This window comes from Lutra lutra, chromosome 4, assembly GCF_902655055.1.
Source record: "Lutra lutra chromosome 4, mLutLut1.2, whole genome shotgun sequence".
NCBI classification, from domain to species: Eukaryota; Metazoa; Chordata; class Mammalia; order Carnivora; family Mustelidae; genus Lutra; species Lutra lutra.
In genome coordinates, this window is record NC_062281.1 from 72,592,174 (window position 1) to 72,602,880 (window position 10,707).

A 10,707-nucleotide genomic window follows, 5' to 3' on the forward strand; every position below is an offset into this window, starting at 1 on the left:
GTCATATCAGTCTTTGTCTGTTTAGCCCTGTAACATCCTCTCTATGGTGTCCCTGCTGCCAACCTTGACCTTCGCCCCCCCCCCCCCCATTCTCTGGATTCTACTTGAAATCTGCTCATGTCATTCCTCGATGGACATTGACCAATACCTGCCAGTTGTCCCAGAATGAAGTATAAAACCACGTAATAAGGTTTCCAACACTCCTCATCATTTCATCCTTATCTCTTTCCAGATTCACCAGCCATACCGAGCCACGTGAAGTTTCTCCTCACCTCTGTGGGCCTTGACAAAGCATGACTTCTGATGAACTCTTCTTCACCCTTCAGGATGCATCTGGACACCATTTTCTCTAGGAAACCATCCCTGACCTTCCCAGGTCACTGGCAGTCCCACAGCCCCAACCACATCATGTCATTGCCATGTCCCTCTCTCTCTCTTTACTCTAAAGTCCTTGCTGAGAATTGCTGGATCTCACTCATCTGTGGATCCCCAAGACAGTGTCTGACACAAAGAGTGTCAGCCCATGAGTGGAGCAACTTGGCTGTGTTCACTGTCTATCCTCAATGCCTACAACAGTGTCTACCACACAGGTGCCCAATAAGTATAGAGAGAATAAATGAATAAAGTCAAAACATTATTTCAATGAGTGAGTGGTTTCCCCTGCTGTTGGGTGCCTCTGAACCATTTTCCTTAAAAGATGGTGTTGCAGCTGACTTTTAATTGCCCAGGAGAATTTAGCCTAGGCACACTGTACTTCAGATCATTGCCTCCCTGAAGCAGGCTGGGTGATGTTCACAGTTCCTAGCCACGGCACAGGATGCTCAGAGCACCAGTCATAGCAACAGCTTGTCCCCTTCAGAAGATTTAAAGTTACACACCTTACAGTTCAGGGAACTCCACAATGTTTCTGAAATAAATTACTATGGGTTCAAGGGGAGAGCTGAGACTGCATTTTTCATGACCCACCTCCACACATAGTTATGCTTCCAATCTATAATATAGACATAAATTTGCTTCAGTTTTACATCTTTATTCTATCCTCAGCATTCGGTAGAAGCTTCTGGGGAGAACACCCAAGCCAGGGCCACTTGAGATAAAATAGATATTTTCCATTAAAGGCGACTGCTTTGCTTCATAAGTCTGAATCATCTGCTATTTAAATAACAACTTTAATTGTTAATATTTGTGGCTAAAAATGCTGTGCCCTTTAAGAATGTTCTCCAGGATGTAGTGTTCTTACTTGACTGCCATCCTTTGTTCTCACTCAACTTTTTTGAATTGGTCAACTAAGTATGAAAAGATACACTGGACTTGGTATCACATGAAGAAGTAGGAGTGGTTTTCTGTCCAGTGGAATGAATAATAATAATAGCTTTAATTTATCATATTTATAAGTATACTTACTATGTCCCAGGCACTTACATATTCTCTATTAATACATTACATTATTTGATCTTTAGAACAACTGTATGAAATGAGTGTATTATTGTTCCCATTTTTCAGATGAGGAGACCGAGGCATAAAGAGGTTAAATGAGTTTCCCAGGGTTGCACAACTGCTAACCAGAAAAATTGGATTCAAGACCAAGTAATCTTTCTCCGGTCCCATGCTCTTTCCTACTGTGCTTTTCTGCCCCTTAGGTGCAGCAAAGAGGCTCTAGTATTTACTACGTAAGAGCTTAGTGACCTTCAGCAAGTCATCTTTCCTCTCAGAAACTTAACTGTCCTTTACTAAAATTCCTTCGAGATTTACCATCCCATAAACCTAAACATGCTGAAGGAGTTCACAGATATTCTTAGGTAGCCAAATGCCACACCATACAGATGTCCAGTCTTGTCTCTGTTTCTTCCTCAGAAGAGGATTGAAGCTATTTAAATATCTAGCTATCGGTGCGCCTGGGTGGCTCAGTGGGTTAAAACCTCTGCCCTTGGCTCAGGTCATGATCCCAGGGTCCTAGGATCGAGCCCCACATTGGGCTCTCTGCTCAGCAGGGAGTCTGTTTACCCCCCTCTTTCTGTCTGCCTCTCTGGCTACTTGTGATCTCTCTCTGTCAAATAAATAAATAAAATCTTTTTTTTTTTTTAAAGATAATAAAAATAAAAATAAAAATCTAGCTGTCTATGCCTTTTCCAGCTATTAGAAATGTTTGCTCTTCCTTTGCATATCTTCCTTTGGCTAAAATGCCGATCAAAGATCCTGCCATTCTATTTGAAGGATTGATACTTTGCCATGCCTAGCAGAGTGCCAAGCATGATCTGGGCACTGAAATGTGCTTGATAATCAAAAAGGGCATGTTAGGCAGATTCATGTGAGCCTCAGAAACCATCTTTCTCATTGCTGTTTGGGTCCAAATGATTCTTTATTTAGACATTGTTACATATACATGCAGAGTAACTTACCACACCCTCTGGGACACCCAAGGTAGAAGCTAACTTCTACTTTAAATGCATGCTTTTTCTAATGAAGTAGAAATTTAAGTGGTAGTACTATTTTGTATGAGAGAGAGGAAAGAAGAATCTTCATATCATGATATTTAAAATCATGGTATCTATAGATTCAAGATTCCCAGTTCATCTCAAGTTTCCATTAGAAGAAATTTTTTTTAAAAATTTTGTTTATTTATTTGACAGAGAGAGCAATAGGATATAAGCAAGGAGAGCAAGAGAGGGAGAAGGAGAAGCAAGCTCCCCACCAAGCAGAGAGCCCAATGGGGGTCTCGATCCGAAGGCAGATATTTAACCACCTGAGCTCCCCAGGTGGCCCTAGAAGAAATCTATTTGTAAATTTCCTTATACAAAATTCAGTCATGGGGCTCTGAGGTGGCTCAGTCAGGTAAGCATCTGAGTCTTTATTTCGGCTCAAGCCATGATCTCAGCGTTGTGAGATCAAGCCTCATATCAGGCTTCATACTCAGTGGGGAGCCTGCTTGAGATTCTTTCCCTCTGCCCCTCCCCCATCCCACTCCTGCAGGCTCACTCCCTCTGTCATATAAATAAATAAATCTGAAAAAATAATTCAGTCTTAAAAAGGTGGATTTGTACACACACATACACACACACCTATAAAACATACATCGTAGTATTTATGAACTAAGGAATCTACGCAGAAAAATCATTTTAGAAAGTACAATAATCCAAATGAAATTGACTTTGGTTATTTTATAATCTGTTACTTGCATTTATTTCATTATCTTCAGAAACTCACATTAAATATAGTGGGAAACAATCAGACTAATAATAACCGCACCTTGTCTACAGAATATGTAGGTGAGTATGTATTATTTCAAAGCCTTTTACACCCATTATCTTTCCTCATCGTTACAATGATCCTGCAATAGGTAGGAAGAAGAAGGATTTCCTGGGAGATACTGAGGATCACGTGAAATGATGTAGGTAAAAGCGTTTTGGAAATAAAAACTCCATCTTACATTTACTGTGATCTTGTTGATCATAGTTTTCTTGTTTCCAGGTTAAAAGAGGTTGAGTCTTAGAACAACAAAGCACTTGTCTTAAAGTCAGATAATAAACTAATGTTAAAAATTGGGGGAAAAACAAACAAATATTCACTGAGTGTTTATTATGTACCTAAAGCTTTGTTGTTCTATGATCTAATCTCCACACCAACCTTTAAAGTTGGGTATTTATTAGATGAAAGGATAAATCTGAGATTTAGATAGATTAATTATAGCTAGAAGAATGAAGATTGACACCACAGCCTCCCTGATCTAAGGCCCATGTTCTGTCAATGACCTTGCCCTGCTTCTCAGGGTAGGTACTTTCTCTACACCACTCTGGATGCCTGTGCTCTCCCAATGAGTCATTCACACAACAGGCACATACCCACACTCCACCAGTCCTAAGGGAGATCATTTAAAGAATGTTGTAAAGTCGGCCAGATTTGGGAAGGAAAGAGTATATTGTTGTCATGACCAGAAGATAAAATCTATAAAGCCTAGATATTGTTTGAAATATAAGAACATCAGTAAATAATGAAAATGTCTCAAATATGTATTGCTTTGGGATGTTCCTAGTAACACAGAAGAAAAATTTTAAGTACACATAAATTTAAATTAATACCAGTAGAAAATGAGAAATTATAGCCATATTTGTTTTATAAGAAAAAAAAATGAAAGATCAATCTGAAGGATAAAACTTTCCACATGAAAGTCTAATCAACTACCTCCTCCATCAAGGTATGAAAGTTATGTCTCCAAATTTTAAAGGTATATTGAATTAGGTCAACCCTGATGACTCTTCAACTTTCCAAAATGTCACTTCAAAATTTTTAACTGAGTATGTTTTTCCCCTAGGAATGCTGAAAGGAATTTTTATACTGAATGAAATAAAAATAGATGTTGCTGATACATCTAGACCAAAATTGAAAATCACAACGAGTGAAAAAAAATTTTTTTTTAAGTACAACTGTATTTGAAATCTTTCCTGGAAGATGATATGCTCCCTTACAGCTGGTGATACATAACATTTAATCCTCAGATTAAATGGTGCTAACCAGAAGAGGTTGTTTTGTTTTGTTTTTTTGTTTTTTCCAAATGATGAATTTGAAATTGACCATGAGGGCTTGTAGGATTTCTCTGCATAAGTACTGGCAAAGGACTCGAAATCCTGTGAGTAACAGATTGGTTCCCAGTCCATCAGCATTCTATCAAACATTACTCAACTTGCAGATGCAAACTAGCTATGCCAAGGGCAGGGAGAGAATTCCAGAAGGATAAAGGGGAGACCTTTAATCATCTGAAAGTGTAATGTGACCAGAATTTAGCCTCTGGCACACCTTCAAATGTCCATCACCTTTAACTCAGTCCTAGCGCAGGGCTTACCCTTGCCATATAAATATTCATTGTGTTGATTCCCTTGGCTGTCTTTAAAATAGCAACTAAGCACTGTCATCTGCTCCCATTTGCTCTTGCTCTTAAGAAAGATTAAAAGTAAATTGGAAGGAGTTTAATCAGAGTAGAGACACTGTGAACTTATACCCCAAATAAAGGCCAGATCAGAATTAGAATAGTCTGGAGCTCCAAGATGGACTTTTTGACAGAGGATTGTGTCCTGTGTTCTAGAACACCTACACAACTTTTATTCTTTTAGTTTGCTTTGGGGCAAATAATACAAGTTGAAGGAGGGAAGGAAGGCATGGGATTTTTCTGCCTCACGGTAGAAAAGTACTTAGTTGAAGTAGTATTTACCTTATAACCCACTGTATTCTAAATAAAGACAATCTGCTGGGAAAAATTTATTGAGACATAGAAAATTAGACTAAAATGTTTTTCTGTGCTATTAAACTATCCCCATAAGAAGTCATTGGCAGTCAATGCCCCAATTTAAAATTTAATTTCAGTTGTGCTTCTTAGGAGTATCAGCAGGAGGGGAAGGAAAAAACAAACATGTGACTCTTCTGTCATCCAAGGAAGAGGGTATTTCTCTAAGAATAGACTCTTTAGAGGAAGAGGATCTGGAGAGATGTGAGAAAGGCAGGGCTCAGCCAAAGATGGCCACTGAATCCACTTGCCCTCTTTCCCTCTGTGTTTTCCCCAGCATGCTGAAGTGACTGGGACCCTTCTTCCAGATGTGCTTGGGCAGATGACTTCAACTGCAGGGATCAGTTAAGAAAAGTGCCAGGTGAAGGTGGAACCCAACAAGGTGCGCATGGCTGAGGTGGGAAGAAAGGGGTGATTGGTATCCCTTTCTACTCAACTACAGCTGTGATTTCTCAACTATATTGCCTAGAGTGGTCTTTGTTTTGCTTTAGTATGAGTGCCATTTTTTACTACTCAGACATTAAGGTGGGACTGTTCAGAAAGAAAGAAACTGTTGTCTTTGTTTCTCAAAGTGGTTTCCGTGGCTCAGTAGCATCAGCAGTACCCAGGCAATTTGTGTGCGCACTGTTTAGGAAACCCTGCTCTAGAGGATTGATTCCAAAGGGTTGAGAAGGTAGGTTCATTATCTCTGAAGTCAGAGCTCACACTGTCTGTGGACAGCAGCGTGACTCTGCCCAATGGGTGCTCACTCCATTTGGATACCAGCACTCATAAAAGCTCATTAGTTCACTACATTAACTGCACACATGCTTGTGTGCTCTATATGTCAACAAAAAGCAATCAAGAAAGGATGGGGGAGGAAGCAAGAGATGCTAAGAGAAAGAGAGGGAGAAAGAGAAGGGGGACAAGGAAAAAGAGGAGAATCTCACATGTTTTGTTTATTTTGTTTTATTTGGCTACACACCCGACTAGAGTTCTCTTACTTCTAAAACCTGTAATGTGAGCTCCTCTGCCATTTCCAGGCCCACAATTTCCCTTCATCCCAAACTACAGAAGAATGAGCACTGAATACACTATGTGCTTGGCACATATAAAGGTATTGAACTTTATGTAAGACATTTGAGCAGTAACAGAAGCTGAATTGACATGATGTTATTTTAAGGAGAAGAAATGGGGAAAGTTGCTTTGCATAATATCTATGAATTAGAGATGTGGCTAAAAGGGTCCAGAAGACAAGAACAATCATCTCAAACACATATAGGGAAAATTCCTGCTGGCTCAGAAGTCAGGAAGAAGAAATGCTTATAGAAAATTAGCCTCCTACCAGAAAATTTTCTCTGATACTCCCTGTCATGTGATAACATGTCCATGAAAGGGGAAAGGATTGGGTTATCTGGTCAGAGAAGATATGATAAAGGGCTGTGAGGAACAGTAGAGGTAGTGAAGAATAATGAACTTATTAACTAAATAAATGAAAGTATTTGGGGGGGGAGTGACTAGTTAATTTCCACATCCTTGAAAAGTCAAACCAAAGAAGGCAAATTTCTGTTAAGCTGACATAAACTTGGATAGAAAGTAAACACGGCTCTCTCTGGAGATATATAACACTTGGGATCGATGTTAGGGGGTTGCAGACTTGAAGTAATTCACATTGTGGGTCTTCTCTCGAAACAAATCTATTCCAGTAAATCTGGATAAAATGAACAGTAATCAAAATAATTAAAATCTGGAGAAGGGTATAATGTAGGGAAAGATCTCTCTTGGCAATGTTGAGGGGTATTTCTAGACAGATGACACACAACCAAACCTCATATTTTGTATACTCCTTTTGCTCTGTTACCTTCTGTCTCAATCACCATGTAACAGGAAAGAATTAAAAATCCAAGTCTGAATCCATTTACTAAGTATGGCGCTGCTTTGAGGAAGTGTATAAAGTCATGAATGGACATCGCACACAGGGTTAATAAGGTGTCCTTTTGTAAAGCTTGCAAAAGAGAGCAAATACCACTAATTCTCAAGAGTTCCTGATTCCCCTTTTTGGGAAATAAAAGTTTAGCAAGCTTTACACTCCATGATTCTAAAAGGATCATGCCCCTCTGTGAACATGTCTTCAAAAGTGTGTGATGCCACTCTGATGGAAAACACGTTTTCTGTTCACTTTAAAATCCATTATTAAAAGGAGAAAGTTATGTTACTGAAAATATTAAAAAAGTAAGATGGCCCATAATAGAGAAAAGAATAAAAGAAGAAGCCAGGAGAGTAGCACTGTATAAAAATTAATAAGCCCAGCATAGTATTTCATCAGAGAAAGGCAGCACTTCTGAGACAGATGTCTGTAAATCTCACCAAAGCAGTATTGTTTAGAGATTTCCCCAACCTCAGGAAATTGTGTTCAGCACAGGAAGACAGCAGCACTGGAGACACTGGATCCTTGGTCTGAGTTTCTGGTTTGAAGCAGCCAGAGCTGGCAAAATGTACACTTTAAAATATTATCTGGGTTGAACCATTGTTTGTAAACAGCTATTAAGAATCTTGTTTTGGGGCACCTGGGTGCCTCAGTGGGTTAAGCCTCTGCCTTCAGCTCAGGTCATGATCTCAGGGTCCTGGGATGGAGCCCCTCACCACACCAGGCTCTCTGCTCAGCAGGGAGCCTCTTCCCCCTCTCTTTCTTCCTGCCTCTCTGCCTACTTGTGATCTCTCTGTCAAATAAATAAATAAAATCTTTAATAATTAAAAAAAAAGAACCTTGTCTCTTTGGGACTTGAGGGGTCCTGTTTATGGTGGACATCACCTGTCTAAGGATGGTACATAAATGAACAAATTTTCTTCTTCTCTAAAATCTATTTCACCAGATACTTCAACTAGTCTTCTTAGTTTGAGTTCAAAAGTGAGTGAATTTTAGAGGCAAATTGAATTATGCCAATGTTTTTGTAATTAACGGCAGTAAGTAACTTTTGAGAACATGCAACTATCCCTCATTCCAGAAGAGTATTTGGTGTGACTTTTCCCTCAAAATTCTTTCAGAAGCTACTTATTTGTGACTATTTTTTATTTTTGACAAAATTAGTGAGCCAGTTTAGACCAAACTTGCTTTAATGACTCTTTTTCTTTTTAAGAAAGGAGGATAAATGTACAAGATCGATTTTTAAATGAGGATTTTCTATGCTCTGATTTAAACTTTATTGTGAAATGTGACCTAACACCATTCTCATATAACAAGATCCATCTCATTTTTAATTAAGATGTTAATTTTGTGAAAAATGATTTGCAAAAAAATACCCCAAAACCAAAAAACAAAACAAAAACAAAACCATCCACCCAATGCTTTGCTGTTCAGTAATAATTGATTACATGGGTACTCACTGAAAGATTTTTATTTATGACAGGCTCAGATACTTATTTTCTGCTGTTTGTTAGCCCTTATAAAACAGATGATCCTGGATAAATTAAAGATGTGCTATGACTTGGATTTAGACCTTCAAGATATTTGAAAGATGTTCCAACTTCCCTTCAGCTAAGATAGAAAATGATGGCACTTTAAAAGCAGAGCCCGGCAGAACACAGTTACATAAAATGCCTTTTCAATGTTTGCACTCTATTACCCTTTACTATTATGGGAAAATGGTGTTTTTGCCTGATTACTGAGAAAGCACACAAAAATCTCGCCTTCCAAATCCGAGTCAGTCCTTGACTAGTGATGAACAAAGACAGGCCATCTGCTCTGAATATCATTACTAGTTTGGCCTTTTGGGCAAGGGCTCTATCTTCTCTGCTTCAAAGAGAGGTTTAAGATTGGAAAATTGAAATAAGTAGACAGGAGGAGACATTTGAAGAGATAGCACTTTCCAGTGAGAGCCACATTTGTTAGGTTATCATCACCAACGTTTTAATTTTTACTCCGGTCACAGAGTTAATCTTTGCGGGTCCTCATTTTACAGAACGTTTCAGTAAAAAACTTAATTCCAGAGTTTCCTGTAATAAACGCTTAGGAAGGAAAATTGGCGTGTGCGTGAATATGAGTCATCAGTCACCCCCCACCCTGCTTCCTGGTGATTCTCCATTGGAAAACCAGAAACATGGATTGAGCTTACATATCTGTTTTACCGGAATAACACTATACCCCAGGCCATGTTAATTTCCTGAACTAAACAGCCCCTAATCTGCTGAAAGGCAGCTGGCTGAACTGCTGGTGTCTGGCAAGTGCCCCATCTGTCCCCCAGTCCTGGGTCTCTCTCTCTATCCTGGCTTCACTTTCCCTTTCTCTCAAGCAGGCTTCTCTTTGTTTTCAAGGGTGTCGTCCATCTGAACTTTCCTTCCTGTGCCTGAAAACTTGGGTTCTTTTGCTCAACCCTGAGGACCTCGGGCTTTGTCTAAGTGACAAGACACAGTTGTGTTGACTGTAGTTACGGCGCTTGTGATGGTGGAGATCATGACGGTGATGGTGGAGAGATGGGGGTGCTGATGGTGTAAGGGAGCGCAGATTGAGCGGGCGCCGGGAGGAGGAGGATGGACCGCGAAGGCGTGGAAAGTGGGGTGCGGGAGGGATGGAGTGCGGAGGGATTGCAGATGGGAGCTGTCCACGCACCGAAGTGCTGAAACGCCGCAGCCATGGCATCGCAAGAGCTGGGGGGAAAGGCGGGGAGGCGCTGCAAATACAGAAGGGAGAAAAAAGGCAACAAATACCTTCACACAGCCGCTCAGCCTTGCTTTAGGAATGTGTTTCTGCAGGTGTCCTCGCTGCTGAGCTGAGTGGGTGAGATCCCCTATTCTGGCAGGTTCGGGCTCAGATTTCTCTAGAAAGCTGTGAATGAGAGCCCCGGCTCCACGGGGCTGTGATTTTGGTAGGAGGCGTGTGCGCCGGAGACTCTGTCCTTCTATACCAAGCCTGGCTTTCCCCTGGGTCCTAAGTGCCTCCGCACCGATGTTCTTCCCCGTTCCATTAAGACAATACCAAGAATTGTAATTTTGTAACATCTGGGACAAAAAGTACCGGAACTATCACTTCCCACCCCCACTAACTACCACCAATCTTAAAAAGAGAACCTTTTAAAGAGATAATGCAACTTCTGAAACAGATCCGTGTTAACCAGCGAGAAAAAAAGTATCACAGACCTATGGAGGAAAGCACGGATTATTTTATTAACAAATGGTAGTGAGGAAATGAACAATTTGGAAAAGGCTTAAATTAAGCCTCGTCACCCCAAAATTGACTACACAGAGATTAAAGAGCTAAATTAAAAAGTAAATTATTTTAAAAAATAAACTAGAAAAACGAAAGAAATGTTTTACTGATAGAGAAGCTTTTTTGAGCACAAGAGGAATAGAAGCAATCATCCCCCAAAAAAAGATCAATAAGATCAGATGCATAAAAATACTTTCAAATGCAAAAATATCCTGAAAGGGTAAATACAAATGACCATTTGGAAAAATTG

At 39.9% G+C, this 10,707-nt stretch overlaps 1 protein-coding gene across 2 annotated transcripts in view; it reads right to left on the reverse strand.

The window, feature by feature from the left end:
- Window positions 1-10,109, reverse strand: part of CLVS1 (clavesin 1) — a 178,848-nt gene extending 168,739 nt beyond the window's left edge. For both annotated transcript variants that reach the window (XM_047728101.1, XM_047728102.1), the window contains exon 1: window positions 9,959-10,109. The gene's annotated coding sequence lies outside the window, so the exon portion shown is untranslated. The remainder of the gene's footprint in view (window positions 1-9,958) is intronic.
- Between the last annotated feature and the right edge of the window lie 598 nt (window positions 10,110-10,707).